The sequence below is a fragment of the Zonotrichia albicollis genome, chromosome 19 (genome assembly GCF_047830755.1).
Source record: "Zonotrichia albicollis isolate bZonAlb1 chromosome 19, bZonAlb1.hap1, whole genome shotgun sequence".
NCBI classification, from domain to species: domain Eukaryota; kingdom Metazoa; phylum Chordata; class Aves; order Passeriformes; family Passerellidae; genus Zonotrichia; species Zonotrichia albicollis.
The window spans coordinates 13,196,242-13,210,341 of record NC_133837.1 but is presented as its reverse complement, the minus strand read 5'-3'; the positions used below and the strand labels follow the sequence as shown (position 1 = coordinate 13,210,341).

At 61.4% G+C, this 14,100-nt stretch overlaps 1 protein-coding gene across 15 annotated transcripts in view; it reads right to left on the bottom strand.

Moving 5' to 3' along the window:
* Positions 1-14,100, bottom strand: part of RBFOX3 (RNA binding fox-1 homolog 3) — a 121,412-nt gene that overhangs the window by 89,906 nt on the left and 17,406 nt on the right. For 2 of the 15 annotated variants that reach the window (XM_074554962.1, XM_074554969.1), the window contains exons 1-2: positions 1,189-1,312; positions 1,007-1,153 (exon numbers count right to left, since the gene is read on the bottom strand). The exons of 8 other annotated variants lie outside the window; for them this stretch is intronic. The gene's annotated coding sequence lies outside the window, so the exon portion shown is untranslated. Of the gene's footprint in view, positions 1-431; positions 575-1,006; positions 1,164-1,188; positions 1,313-1,853; positions 1,995-14,100 lie in introns of those variants that run through there. 5 more of the 15 variants (XM_074554970.1, XM_074554963.1, XM_074554972.1 and 2 more) reach the window with 5 other exon arrangements.

The following is a 14,100-nucleotide window of genomic DNA, read 5'->3' as shown; positions in this document are numbered from 1 at the left end:
CGAGTGCCAAAGCCTCACCAAAAGCAGCCGAAAATAGCTGGGATTGTTAATGTCACGCTCACTGGAGTGAGAAGCTGAGAAATCCCTGCTCCCCCCATCCCTCCGCCTGCACACACGAGCGCTGCCAACGCCTTGCCAGGCTGCTCCCCCAGCCCCGGGCACTGCCCGTGTTCCCCGTGCCCCTGCTCAGGGCACTGCCCGTGCCCCACAGCGCGGCTCTTTGCCCCAGGTGTGCCCCGCGGCCCTCGGGGGTGACGCTGCAGGGGATGCTGCGAGCGCTGAGCAGCTCCTGGCACGCACAGCTCCAGGGACCAGGGACCGGCTGGAGAACGGCACCGGGCGGGCACACGCACCGCACACGAACCCCACGGGACCCCCGAGGGGCCCTGGCCACGCACCCGCTCCTCACGGCGCACGAGCCCCGCACGTACCTGCACAGGAGCCCGTCCTGCAGCGCAATCCCTGGAGCCAGACAGGAATTCAGGAGAAGAACAGCCCAGGGGAAGCGGCCGCGCCTGCCTGGCTCTGACCCACAACTGACCCAGAACCTTCTTTTGTGCCTCCTTTGTCCAGACTCCACCTCACCCAACTTTCCTGCAAATTACCTTCACCTGAGGCGGTGATGACCGTTAGCGCCAGGTTATTGTTTGCAGCTGTCGCTCATTAAGGGCCATAACGATCCCTTAGCACAAACTTAACGGGGCCCCTGGCACATCACGCGTCTGCCCCTTGACCGGGCCGGCTCAGCCACGAACGCTCACGGGCTCCGGCACCGCGGAACCGGATCCCAGAGCGCAGCGGGGACCGCCCGGTGCCGGGGTTGGCGCTGCCAGCCCGGCCTCCCTCGCTCCTTCGGGAGCCGCCGCCAGCCTCCCCCGGGATGCGCTGGGGCAGCGCCGCCCGCTGCGGCTCCCTCCGGTGGGCATCCCTCCCCAGAGCCGCCCCGCTGCCCTCCCCGGTGCCGCCGGGCGGGGGTGCCCCGGTGCTGCCGCCCCCGGTAACTCACGCGCTCAGACGGCCCCGCCGCGGCGGCGCAGGGCGGCCGCGGGTCCCCGCCCGCCGAGCGGCATCTCCCGGCGGCGGCTCGGGCTCTCGGCGCTGCCTCGGGCTCTCCGGGCTCTCGGCGCTCACCGGGCTGCGCTCACCGGGCCGCCTCGGGCTCTCCGGGCTCCGCGCTCACCGGGCCGCCTCGGGCTCTCCGGGCGCTGCGCTCACCGGGCCGCCTCGCACGCGGCTGCGTCCGCGCCACCGGAGCCACCGAGCGCGCGCGCCCGCCCCCGGCCCCGCCCCGCGGCTGCCGCCCCCCGCCCGGGCTCCCCTCCCTCCCTCCCTCCCTCCCTCCCTCTGCGGGGAGACCCGGGTGGGATGGGGGGCTCGGGACCCTCTGCCCGCTCCGCACACGCTCCCGCCGCTGCGCCGCGAAAGGAGCCGCGTTTTGTCCGTTTCTGCCCCAAAACCGAGCCTCCAGCAGCGGCGCCGGCACCGAGCGGGCTGCCCGGGGCTTCCTCCCGACCCTCCCCGTCCTCAGCAGCACCGGCACCGCGGGTGGCGAGGAGCAAAGAGCCCCGGACAAGCCGAAGCAGGGACATCGATTCCATGGCTGTGCATGCACCGGGACACCGGGTGGGATGCCCGGGCACCGGCTGGGATACCCGGACACTGAAAAGGATGCCCGGGCACCGAGAGGGATGCCCAGGCTCGCGTCAGCCCCTGGCAGGACGAGAGCAGGAAAGGGATTTCCAATCCTCAATGCAAACACCGGGAAACGCGAGGCGGTGCCGGGAGCCCGCAGGATGCGGCTCTGGAGCATCCCCCAGCCTCCCTAAAGCTCCGTGCGCGTCTCGGCCCCTTACCCTTCCTTCCCTTTCCGTCACACCGGGGATCTCCGGACCGATGCGGGCATTCCCAGCGCCGCTGGAAGCTTCCCGGGTGTTATGCAAGAGCAGAGCTCTGGCATTCGCGGCTCTCTCGCTCTCGGCTGCTCATCGCCTCCCCTGGGGAGCCGGCGGAGCGGGCAGAGCTGCGCTATGGTACCGAGCCGAGCCCGGCTGTCCGCGGGGCTGCTCTGCCCCTTCCCGGGCCCGCTTCCATCGCGGGCAGAGCCGGGAGCCGCTCTGGCAGCCAAACCCCCCGAACCCCACCGGCCATGGGGCTGGCACAGTGACCTGCTCCTGCTGGTGCTCCTGGAGGGGGCTCAGCGCTTTTTCCCGGCTCATACGATTCATTTGTGGTTCCCAATAGTTAACATTGTGGTGAAACTCCCCAAGCTCTGTTTCCTGAGAAATATCTGGAATATCTACAGCCTGCTCGAGCAGGGAGTTATCTCCTACGAGTTTAGCACAGGGTGATCTCTGACACTTTCTCGGGCTCCTGCAGAGCCCCCCAAACCAGGCACTGCTCCCCTCCCCTCCCGAGGCCCTGAAGCCCACTCTGGAGAAAACCACCAGGATTGTGAGCAGCCACCACGTGAGTGAGCACCCGGGCTGCGCCTCACCCATGCCCACATCTATTTTGTATGATCCGCGGGTATTTTTAGCCCTCGGGGCCGCGGCAGCCTTGTTCTGCCGACAAAGGCAGCCAGGCCCGCTCCCTGCTCTGCCCCGCTGTGCCGCTTCCTCACGCTTCACTGAGGCTGAAGATGCTTTAGGCAGCACATTTGGAGAGCGAGGAGCTGCGAATGCGGGAGAGCTCAGCTCTGCAAACCTTCCCCGCATCCCGAGCCTCGGAGCCGGGTCCTGCTGGCTGCCATCCCATTCATCCCATCCATCCCACCTATCCGCTCCTGGAAGCGCACACCGGTTGTGTGGAGCACACCGAGCGGAGCGGGCTCGGGGGCCGGCATTGCTGAACAACCCACCGGAACGGAAGAGGCCCGGGCACCGGTACCGGGCGGGAAACACCGCGGAACCACCGAGGAACCCGCCGGGGACCTCCGGAGGGCAAGCAGAGGGAGGAGAGTCCTCCCAGCCTGGGAGAGGAGGAGGAGGAGGAGGAGCAGGCGGGGGATAATGGCTGAGGATGCACGGAGCGGCAGCGGAGGGAAGAGCAGCCGCTGGAAACGGCACCAGGCAGCAAACCCTGCAAGGCGGTGTGTGAACCGCGGGAACGAGTATTACTCTGGGAAAAAGATGGCTTTCCTTTTTCCTCAGCCGATTTCACAGCCTATTTGCCATCAGGGCCTTCATTTGGAGGCAGTCAGAGCTGTTTAAATTACTGCTGCTGGGATCTGTTTCATCTTTAAGGAAGAGGAGGTTTTCCTCAGAGCTGTGGCTGGAGCACAGAGATGACAGGACCGAGTGTGGCTCCATCTGGGCTTTTCCCTGGACACGGCTGCTGGAATGCAGAGCCCCACAGCTCTGGGGATCCCTCGGGCCCCAGGGCTGAGCACCGTGCCCCAGCCAGGCAGCCAGTCCTGGAATCTCCTCCACGAGGCCACAGAGGCCACTCAGCCCCAGGGAGAGACACAAGACAATGAGCAACAGCCCCCACATCCCCCCACGGCCCTCAGGGACCCCCAGGTTTGAGGTGCCCAAAGGGTGCCCAGCCCCTCCTCAGGACTCTGCCCAGATGGGGAGGTTTGCAGCGGGCACAGCCCTGGCACAGCCCTGGCAGCCCGAGCCTGGGCCTGCCAAGAGCTTCCCCTGCCAGTGCCTGTCCCCCCAGCGGGCCGGGGGCACGGTGCCAGCTGGAGCTGCCCCCAGAGAGCTGCCTCGGGTACCTGCAGCACCCCTGGCCGCAGCGGGGAGGCTGGGATGGCACGGCAGAACCCGGGGCTGTTTCCTGGCAGGTGTCAGATGCCCTGACCCAAAAAAGCCAAAGCGGAACGTGCAATCCCAGCGAGGCGCTGGGCAGACACGCTCAGACTGCAAAGCACCGTGGGAGGAGCAGGGAGAGCCATGCTGATGGGCTCTGCAATAATGCTGTTTTAAACATAATTTCCGATAGATTTTATAGCTAAGTTATGTAACATAATGAGCAAATCTACAATGCAATTGTCACTGCACATTAACAGCGAAATCCTGAGCCTCTATTACACTAACAAACTTATTAAATCAGTGAACATTGCACTGCATCAGTCAATTATTGAAACAATGCCAAGATCGGGAGAACAATCTGATATCCATTACAGGGAGCAGGAGCAGGGATGTGACCGGGGCTGCCCGCAGCGCTGCGTGCTGTAGAGCGTTCCACGGATCCACGGCACTCTGGCCGCCTCACCTGCCGGCATTCTGCTGCTTCCCTCTCCAGGGAGGGAGGGAACGAGCCAGAGCCAGCCCTGGGCTCCACCCCAGGTCCCTGCTGAGACAGGAGCAGGGTGGGGGCAGCACCGCTGGGGCTGGGATTGCCCTGATGGCAAGGGAGGGGGCTGCGGCATGGGCTGCACTCAGTGATATAAACCACCCTGCAAAGGGGCAAAGAAAGCCTTGGAAAAGTGAGGGGCACACGGCAGTGGGTGCTGCCAACACACAGACAGCACTGCCCCCTCCCAGGCACTGCCTTGGCCTCCATCGCTGCACTGATCCCAAAGCAGCCAAAGCTTCATCCCTGGGTGCTCATCCTGATCCCCTTCCCAAAGCAGCCAAAGCCTCGTCCCTGTGTGCTCATCCTGAGCCCCTTCCCAAAGCTTTAACCCTGTGTGCTCATCCTGAGCCCCTTCCCAAAGCTTCATCCCTGGGTGCTCATCCTGAGCCCCCTCCCAAAGCAGCCAAAGCCTCGTCCCTGTCTGCCCACCCTGAGCCCCCTCCCAGAGCATCCCTGGAGCAGCAGTGGATGCAGAACGGCCGGGACTCAGCTCCCACCTCGCTGCCCCTCTCCAGGGCGCTGGCAGCACCAGAGCCGGCAGCTCTGTGCCCACATGAGCTCACCCCTGGCTCCAGGGCTGCAGCCACCCACTGCCACACACATTGCCAGGGCAGGGCACTGCTCCAGCCCCAGCAAGGGGCACGAGAAGGCTGGCAGAGGACTGGCCCTGCAGACACCCAGCTCTCACATCGCCCTGGACCCTGTGAAATGCCATCAACGCCAAAGTGACATCCTCAGGAGACTGTTAAATGTGAAATAGGGTGAGCCTGGGGAAACCTGCGAAGGTGTCCATGCAAACACCTCAGCAGAGTGTGCCTTGCACCTCGGTGAAGTGATTTGACACAGCACTAATTATGCAAATTAATCATCAGTAAATTAGATGCTTGGTTATTTATTTATTTTACATTCTGTGCCACAGCCCAGCAGGAGCAGCACCCGGAGAGAGGAGCAGCTCTGCTCTGACTGGGAAGGAATGTTTGGTAACATGTTGCATGATCTGGCCTCCCCACATTCCTTCTCAGATGAAATTTGGAATTGATTTGCCGGTATCACACCGCTCCCAGCCCTCAATATGTCATGGCAGCTAATGAACCGTGCCACAGACACATTTATAACCCACTATTAGCTGCTTCCATCGCAAAGAGATTTTTTTTTTCCCTCTTTGCTCTGATGTTCTAAGACTTGCAAAAACAAACCAAGCATCACATACACAGAAAAAAAAAACCCAATCACCAGCAACACCAGAATCACCACAGCAAACATGTCCTGAAAGTGAGCAACTTGTGTGACTCCCATCCTCCCTCCTGGACCCAGCTCTCAGGCTGCAGAAAAGGCCCTGGACAATGACCCAAAATCCCCCTGATTTTCCCCAGGCTCCTTCCCAGCCCTGCTCCCTCCAGGCAGAGCAGACAGAAAGGAGCTTCCACCCCCAGCTCCCTTCTCACAGCAGCAGCTGGAGCAGGAGGTGATGCTGGGGACAGCACTGACAGGCCCAGGGACATTCCCTCTGAGCCTCATCCACTCTATCGGGGGAGCAAGGGCTAATTCAATTTACCGGGATCACTAAGGAGGAAATTATTTAATATTCTGCATAGAATTTCATATCTGAGAGCAGGAACGGCCCTGTTCCATCAGAAATCTGTTCCTCCCAAACACTCAGCTTTACTTTTGGGGGCAGTGGGCCGCCAGGGACGGACAGGGCGGGGCAGGGACTGCACTCCCAGAGCCAGGAGAAACAAACAGCAGAGAGCCACGGGTGCTCCCCACGGAACAGCAGCTCTGCCACAGGGACAGCAGCCTCCCGAGGGGCTCTGTGCCTGCTCCCAGGGAGGATCCTCCCATTGCCATGCACCTGTATTCCACGGGAGCTGCTGCTCCTCCCACATCCCCAGGGACCCTCGGCTGGTGGCCTGGCACTGCCACCCAGTGCCACTTCTGAGCCCCCAGTTGGCTCCTCCATTCAAAGAGGAGCCTGCATTGGGCACACCAGGATCAGAAAGAGCAGAATTTTACCATGGAGAACCTTCCCCTTGGCTGTGGTGCTGCTCACCTGGATCAGCAGCAGGATCTGCAGGAAGATGCCAGCACTGAGTGTTCCCCAGGGTGTGCCACTCCCCAGGGCTGGTGCTGCAGGTCCCTGCGGCTGTCCCAGGGGTGGGCACACCCCCTTGGCACAAAACCAGCATCTCTGTGGTGGAGCAAGAGCCACCAGGGCTGGGCTCCCCCACGGACGGGCCAGCCTTGTGTGGAGACCCAGCTCCAGCCCCTCTGCCCTGGTGATGTCTCTTTCCCCTCACACACGCACAGAAGTGATGATAAGCAGCAATAATTTTGCTTCTGTATTTGTGTCACCAAAACTTCCAGCTAATTCCTGTAGCTGCCAGCATGGAGGCACTAATACCTCTGTGAAAGACAAAGCAATTATTTCTAAACATAGCTTGTTCCTTGCATTGTCACCACCCCAGCCACCCAACCCCTGGGCTGCTGTTAGCATTTTCCTCTAACTAGCAGGGGAGGGAAAAAAAGAATGTTTTTCCCCAAAAACACATCCCTGCTCTGCCCAGGTGACAGACGCCCCATGCCTGACCCAGACAGAGGCACGGTCGCTGTGCTCCAGTGTCTCAGCTGGATGGAGACACCGTGTCTGCCGCAGGACCCTCTGCAGCTCCAGACGGCGTTATGCTGTGGGTCTGCTCTCCAGGCACTAAAGCGAGCCATAAAATGACAAGTGAGGTGAAATAAGGGATGGGAGCGGCAGGGAGAATGCAAATGGTGGCGCTGGCACAAGCACAGCACCCTCCAAGCGCCCGTCCCCAGTGCTGAGCACCCAGGAGGGGACACAGGCAGTGCGTGGGGGTCCCTGCCCTCCCCCAGGTGCCCTGGGCAGGGCACTGGGGTCCTGCTTTGGCTGCTCCCCATTCCATCCCAGTGACATCCTGCACACCCTGCCCTGCCCAGGCTCCTCCAGCCCCAGCTGCCGCACCTGGGGAAATGTCAGGGATGCTCCGGAGCCACCCCCAGCAGGAGCTGTGCCAGGTGTGTCACACCTGCAGCGCCCAGGGGAGGGGAGCCTGGAGCAGCCCTGAGCCCAGAACAGGGACAGCTCCCCGGGAACTGCCCTTAAAAATATTTCCATCACACTTCGTAGTCAACCTGCGGTACCACCTCCAGTAATTAACCGCTACATTTTAATTAAACATTGATTAGCAACTAATTAGTCTAATGATTAGTCACCTGAAGGAGACAAAGCAAAATACTGGGGCTGCCAAGATAGGAGCAGGAGAAGGCAAATGATGAAAGATGAGAGGCAGCTGAAATTTCTCCCCTGCTTCCCTCTGGGCCAAACACTTCCTTCACGGCTTGGCCCTTCACAATGAAGCTTCGAGGTGAATTTTTCTAATTGTGGCAATTCTGTCAGAATCTCAAGTGAGTGGTGGGGAGGAGACTGAGTTATTTCATCTTTCCCATCAGATCTCAGGTTGTTAACGCGGCTAAAGAGCTTCTCCCAGTCACAAAGTCAAGGGAGACTTTTGTGCCTTCAGTCCTGCAGTGTCCCGATGAGATCCCAGAGAGCAGAAGCCCCTGGGCCCAGCACTGCATCCCCTGAACCCCTCAGAGCCCCCACACTGCCTGTCCCGGTCCCGCCTGGGCTGCCGTCCCCTGCCTGTGGCCTGGGAGATAATCCTATTTACCTCCATCACACCCCTCAGAGCCCCAGCACTGCCTCTCCCGGTCCCGCCCGGGCTGTCGCTGTCGCGCCCTGCCCGCTGGAGGGGCTCCCATCACTCCGCCCCCTCCCCACAGAAGCGCCGCTGCCACAGGGCGGGCAGGGCTGTGTCAGAGCCAGCCCAGCGGGGCCGGGCACCCCCCGAGTGCCAGGGCAGGGCACGGCACAGCTCCCTCCCCTCCGGGATCCGGGCTGGGCACCCGCGGCCTCTGCCCTGGGCACATCCCGGCGCCACCCTGGGACCCGCAGGTCCCCGCGGGTCCCCGCAGGCTGCGAGCAGCCCGAGAACCGCACCGAGCCCTCTGCAGGACATCAGCTCACCCCAAAGCAGCCCCCAGGATCCCAGCCCGGCGCGGACACGGCGCTGCACTCACAGGAGCCGGAGAGCCGGGCCCGGTGCCAAGGAGCAGCGAAACCGCGTCCCGAGGGCTCCGGTGCCGCTCCCGCCCCGCCCGGGGCTGTCCCCGCACCCCGCTCCGCACCGGGGAGGCGCTGGATGAGATGTTTGTTATCGCACTGGTCCCTTCTGTGCGATAATCCTATTTACCTCCATCACTCATGCCTCAGCAAGCCACTCTGGCTGCGGGTTATGAAAGCGCTCCCAGCGCTCCGCAGCTCCCTCCTCGCCCCAGCATCCCCGCAGCCCCTGCCCTCCCTCCCCGCTCCTTCTCTTAGCCCTCCTGCCCGTCCGACCCGCCGGGTCTCGCATCCCACCCCTGACCATCTCCAGCTCCTCCCGGGGGTTTGACGGGAAGGCGAAGCGATAACCCCGGGGTTATCGCCGGGGTGCTGAGCCCAGCCCAGCCCGGACCGGACCCCCCTGGGAAGGCCACGGCTCGGGGGTGCTGCCCGAGAAGCCCATCGGCATCTCCCCCTGCTCCGGCACGGGTAAATCACCCAGGGAGGCGACCCGACAGCAGGATGGGGTCAGGCTCGCAGGGAATGACGCAGGGCAGGAACCACGAATGTGCAGCCCAGCCCGGCCAGGCAGCAGCGCCCGAGCCCCGGGGAGCCGCACGGGGGTGCGAGAAGGGTTAAAGCAAACCCTCCGGCCGTGCCTCGCTGCCAGGGCTGCGGGACATCGATCGCCTCGCACGGCTCCTCACGCTGCGATCGCTACAATCGATGGGGTCGGGCCAGGGGGAGGCGGCTGAGCGGATACCGACACCTTCCTCCCGCTCCTCCTCCTCCTCGTGCTGGGGAGCGCCCAGAGCGCCTGTTGGGGCTCCCCTGGCTCCCCCAGCCCCTCGGAGCAGGACGCAGAGCAGCAGCAGCGGGCAGGGGCTGCCCTGGCACAAGGGCCGGGCTCTGCTGCTGCTGCAGGGCACGGCCTCGCTGCAGGCTGGCACACCTGGGCACGGCCAGGAGCTGCCCAGAGAGAGCCCCTGCCCAGGTGAGCAGCTCCAGCAGCTCCGACCCCGCAGCCTCAGCCAGCTGCAGGCAGCAGGAGGGGCAGCGGCTCTGGCTGTTTCACGCTTCCACAAAGCAATCTGCTCCTTGGGCCCCTCTGTTCCTCCCTCTTATGCAACTGCACAAAATGTAGAGGAAAACAATCCCCTGGATGCTAATTTATCCGAGGAGCTCGAGTGGCTTTGCACGAGGCAGCACTTTCAGCAAGAAAAAACCAAAGGGAACAGCCATGCCTGAAAGGCTGCTCCTGAAATGTGCCCTGCCCTCTGGGATCCTGCCCTGCCCAGCTCCCACAGGGGTCCCTGCCCACATTTCTGCTTCCTACATCCATCCTGCCCCTTGTCCCCCTCCATGCCTCACCCTTGTGCCCACTGGGCAGGCTCTGCTCCCCCCCTGGAGCTGGTGGGATCCAGGATCCATCAGGATCAGCCAGGACCAACCCTCCCAGCTGCCCTGGGGCTCAGTGCCCCGAGGTGCCAATGCCAGGGATGCAGAGCCAGCCCAGCCTGGCACGGAGCTCCCACTCACCTGGGGGCACGTCAGGGTACCCGCAGTGCCCAGACCAGGGCAGCAGCACTGGGGGCAGCTGGGCAGTGCCCCCAGCACACAGCCCCCAGTGCCAGGGCACCTCTGACAATCACAGCTTTCACGGTGCAAACCAAGGGTTTAGAGCAGTCGAGGCAGGGATTGATTTCTTGCTTTGCTTTAAGTGCAGCTAATGTAATAGGTAATTTATTTAAATTGATAGCACGGAGAGAAACTTGGTTTTTCTCTCCTCTGAAAGGATTCCACCGTGTTGGGTGACCCAGGTGAGCTGCAGAGCTGGGCTGAGGGCCCTGACACTTCCCAGTAGCTGCCTGCAGCAGCTTGTCATATTTCTCAATTCATTACAGCCATTTTAGCAAACAACCACTATGGATTTTTTGTTACAACAGCTCTTTCTGTTAGTTGTGTGCGAGCTGGTAGCTGCCTTAACCACTCACAGCAAAGCTTTCCCCCCAGGAAGGGGTCAGGGATCCCCACAACCCCCAGGTGGGCAGGGACAGGGGGTGAGGGGTCCCCCCGTGCAGGCAGCCCAGCCCAGGGGCTCATCCTGCATTGGAGCCCTGTGGGGACGTGCCAGGGGATGCTCAGAACCCCTGGCATGGGCACAGCAGGGCATGGAGGGCAGAGAGGAGAACCTCTGGGTGTGAGTGTGGCCCTGACACCCCTGGGGATCACCCTGGGTGCTCCCCACAGGACCCCGGTGCTGCTCAGCCCTGCAGCCGCCGCCGCACCGCGCTGATTGCGCGATGGGGAACATCGTAAATGCAACTTGTTGCCTCTTTCCCAGAGTAATTAATTTCATCTGTATTGAACAAATGACATAATTTGAGGATTTCTGGGTTATGGATTAAGTAAAGACCAGATGAGAGCATCCTCATTGGCTCGGAGATTAATTAACAGTGTGAAGTGAAGCGAGCTCTCTGCTCTCCTCTCCCGTGGCTGCTGCAGTTTCAATCCACCTGCCCTGCCCTGTCCTGCCATGGGAGCAGCCCTGCCATCCATCGGGGCAGGAGCTCTGCTCAGCACTGCCTCCCACAGCAGGGCACGGGGGAATGCCAAGGAACAAAACCACCCTTGGTGTTTCCTGCTCAAGGCCTCCTGCTCCTGCCTGGCTGAGCACGCTGTGCTCCATCCCCAGATCCATCTCCCTCTCCTCCTGGGGCACAGGCTCAGTCAAAGGTCTCCCCACACACCCCTCCAGCTCCACTGAGGGTTTTCTGTGTGGGGCCAGGCAAACAGGGCTTGGTGCAGGTTTTATTCATGAGCCAGGCGTTTATTTAATGTACCTTGCAATGCAGGATCTCTGATCCAGAGCAGCACCTAATTAATTATTTTTCCCTTCTCCTGCACCATCCCCTCACCGAGGCCCTGAACAGAAACACTCCCTTCCAATGACTCTGCATAATGAGATGCATTTGGACTCCAGCAAATTTGCTCAGTTTTATGGAGTATTATATGAAAACGCTGTGAAATTAAGTTCTGTCTCTGCTATCGCGCCGTGGCCATCAGGGCGCTTTCATGTGCGGCGCTGGGAGGGAGGGATGGGAAAGGGAGAAAGGGAGTCCTGGCTGGGGGAACGGGGAGAGCAGGGAGAGGGAGGAGCCGCGCAATGAGGATGACACGGTGCTGGGCGACACCGGCACATAATGAAGCAAACAAGAAAGAGATGCAGATGAAGAGGGCTGCGAGCAAAGAACCTGGAACTGGAGTGGCAGCAGGGAGGATGGCGAGGACAGACAGGAGGGATTCCTTCCTCCTGAATTCCCTCTGTGAACTGCTCCAGGAGCCGCACTCACGACAGGAGAAGGCAAATGCCACCATCCTGGGGACACAGGAGGCTCCCCAAGGGGAGCTGACTCTTGCCCAGCACACCTCTGTCTCTGCCTGGCCTTTCTCCTCCTCCCCAGCAGCTCCTTCCCCGAGCCAGCTCCTGCACTGCCTGCTGATCCCTTCTGTTCTTTCCTCATCTCCTCCACCCCCGGCCTCCCGCCCCCTCCTCTCCTCATCACCCCAGCATCTACCCCAGAGCGAGCTATTTTCTTCCCTTGGCAACTTTATAACCCATCTCCTTGCCTGACAGCAATTAAGGAGCTGCTTCACTTCCAATCCCATGGCCCATAAACACAGGGAAAAGAAAACGTTATACAGGAGCAAACAATCAGAACTGCACACAGATGTACTCTCACACACACACGTGTGCAGACAGACGGGGACAAACGGGGGACATGGGGACAAGCCGGGGGACACAGCTGAGCCCCTGTGCACAGTCTGGAGACCTCACAGGGGCTGCAGCCCCCAAAAGCTCAGCAGAGGGGAGAGATTTCCATAATGCAGGGGAAGGAGAGAGGCACCATCCACCCCTGGGGCTCCCCAGCCCCCGTGCCCAGGGCTGCCTTTCACTCTGCTCCCCCTCACAGCTCCGGAATAAAACGGCCAAAACACACACACACAAAAAAAAAATTAAAAAAAAAAAAAAAAAGTAGCTCAGCCCCCACTGTGATGGATGGGATTTTTTGGTGCCTGACAGCCCCTGGAGCCTCTGGGGACCAGCACTGATAAATCACAGCTTTCAGTTCGCCGTGAACATCTTCACTGCCCCAGCCTGGCCGGCCGCTGGCACGGCAGAGCACGGGTCTGGCACGGCAAAGCACGGCCCTGGGTGGGGGCAGCGGGGCTGCCCCCCGAGAGCGGCTCCCATCCCGACCCTGCTGCACGGAGCCCTGGGCTCCCGAATTCCCGGCCAAGCTGTGCCGGCTCGGGAGCTCCGGGCCGTGCTGGAATGTGATCCCAAGGAATCCCGGGATCCCCGGGACCTGCAGGCACCGCCCGGGCTCGGCAACACCGGCACAGAGCGAACCCAGCCCGGATAAAGCGAGCTCCTCCCTGGAGCTGAAGCACAAACTGAGAAAGCAGCCAGCAGTGAGCAAGGGAGCACAAAATCCTGGTGATTACTGAAAAGCCCGGACGTAGCTGTGAATCCAGAGCTGCAACAGCATCTCCAAGCGATTAAGAGAAAAATCAAGACGTGGAAAGAACCGGATTGGCCATAGGTGAAAAATGGCTCAATTATTTGTGGCGCCTGAACCACCGAAGGACACTTCCCTCTGCTCCTGATCCACAACCTCGCAGTAATTAGCAGAGCCCGCAGAGAGAAAAACGCTCCGAGCTCCAGGAGGAGCCCCAGGGAGAGACCCAGGGTGCCTCACACACATCCCAGTGTGAGCTGGGACAGCACCAGCACCACCCAGCACGGCTCCAGGGGATGGGGGGATCGGGATGGGCCAGCCTGGGGAGCTGGGACAGGCGGGGTGTGCCCTCCGGCAGAGCATCAGGCTCGTGGTGATGAGGAATGGCCTGGTAGAGCATCAGGCTCGTGGTGATGAGGAATGGCCAGGCTCTGGACAGGGATGCTCCTGCCCACACCAGCCAGATGTCCCTGCCCATGCGGATGCCATGGCACCGGGTAACAGCCTGTGGAAGCAGAGGACTTGAGGAAAAAATCAGGCATCCTTGAGGCTGGAATCCAGAATTCCTCATCCTGGAGAGGCACTGAGCAGGATGGAGGAGCAGGGCTGACCTGTGAGAGCAGAGCTCCGAGCAGAATCCAGCCCAGCACAGCTCTCCGTGGGGCTGGCTGGAGGACAGAGATAATCACAGGCATTTTCTCCCCAGCCTCGCCACTCCGCTCTTTGCAGGAATCTTTTAAAGCCACCAATGCATAAAACAACAACACAAAAAGTTACCAGGGAGCCCCGTCCCCGCCCCGCCAAAGTTCGGAACATGCTGTCATCAAGAAAAATGATGCTGGCAAGAGAGAAACCCGCTGGGGTTGCTGGCAATTTCCCAGGCTCCAGCCCCGATGAGTGTTTATCAATAATCTCAGGATCCGGCTGTCGCAGCGCTGACGGGAGCGCGGGCAGGGACAGCGAGTGTCAGCACAGCCACGGCGGCAGCGCGGCCGGGAAATCAATTACCGGCTCCGCAGGAGCGGGACCTGCCCGCGCTACGGGGACGGGGCTGTTTGCTGGGCGGGAACGGGGAGCGCTGGAACCCTGCTCGGGGACACAGAGACCCTGCTTGGGGAGCGCTGGAACCCTACCCGGGGACACAAGGCC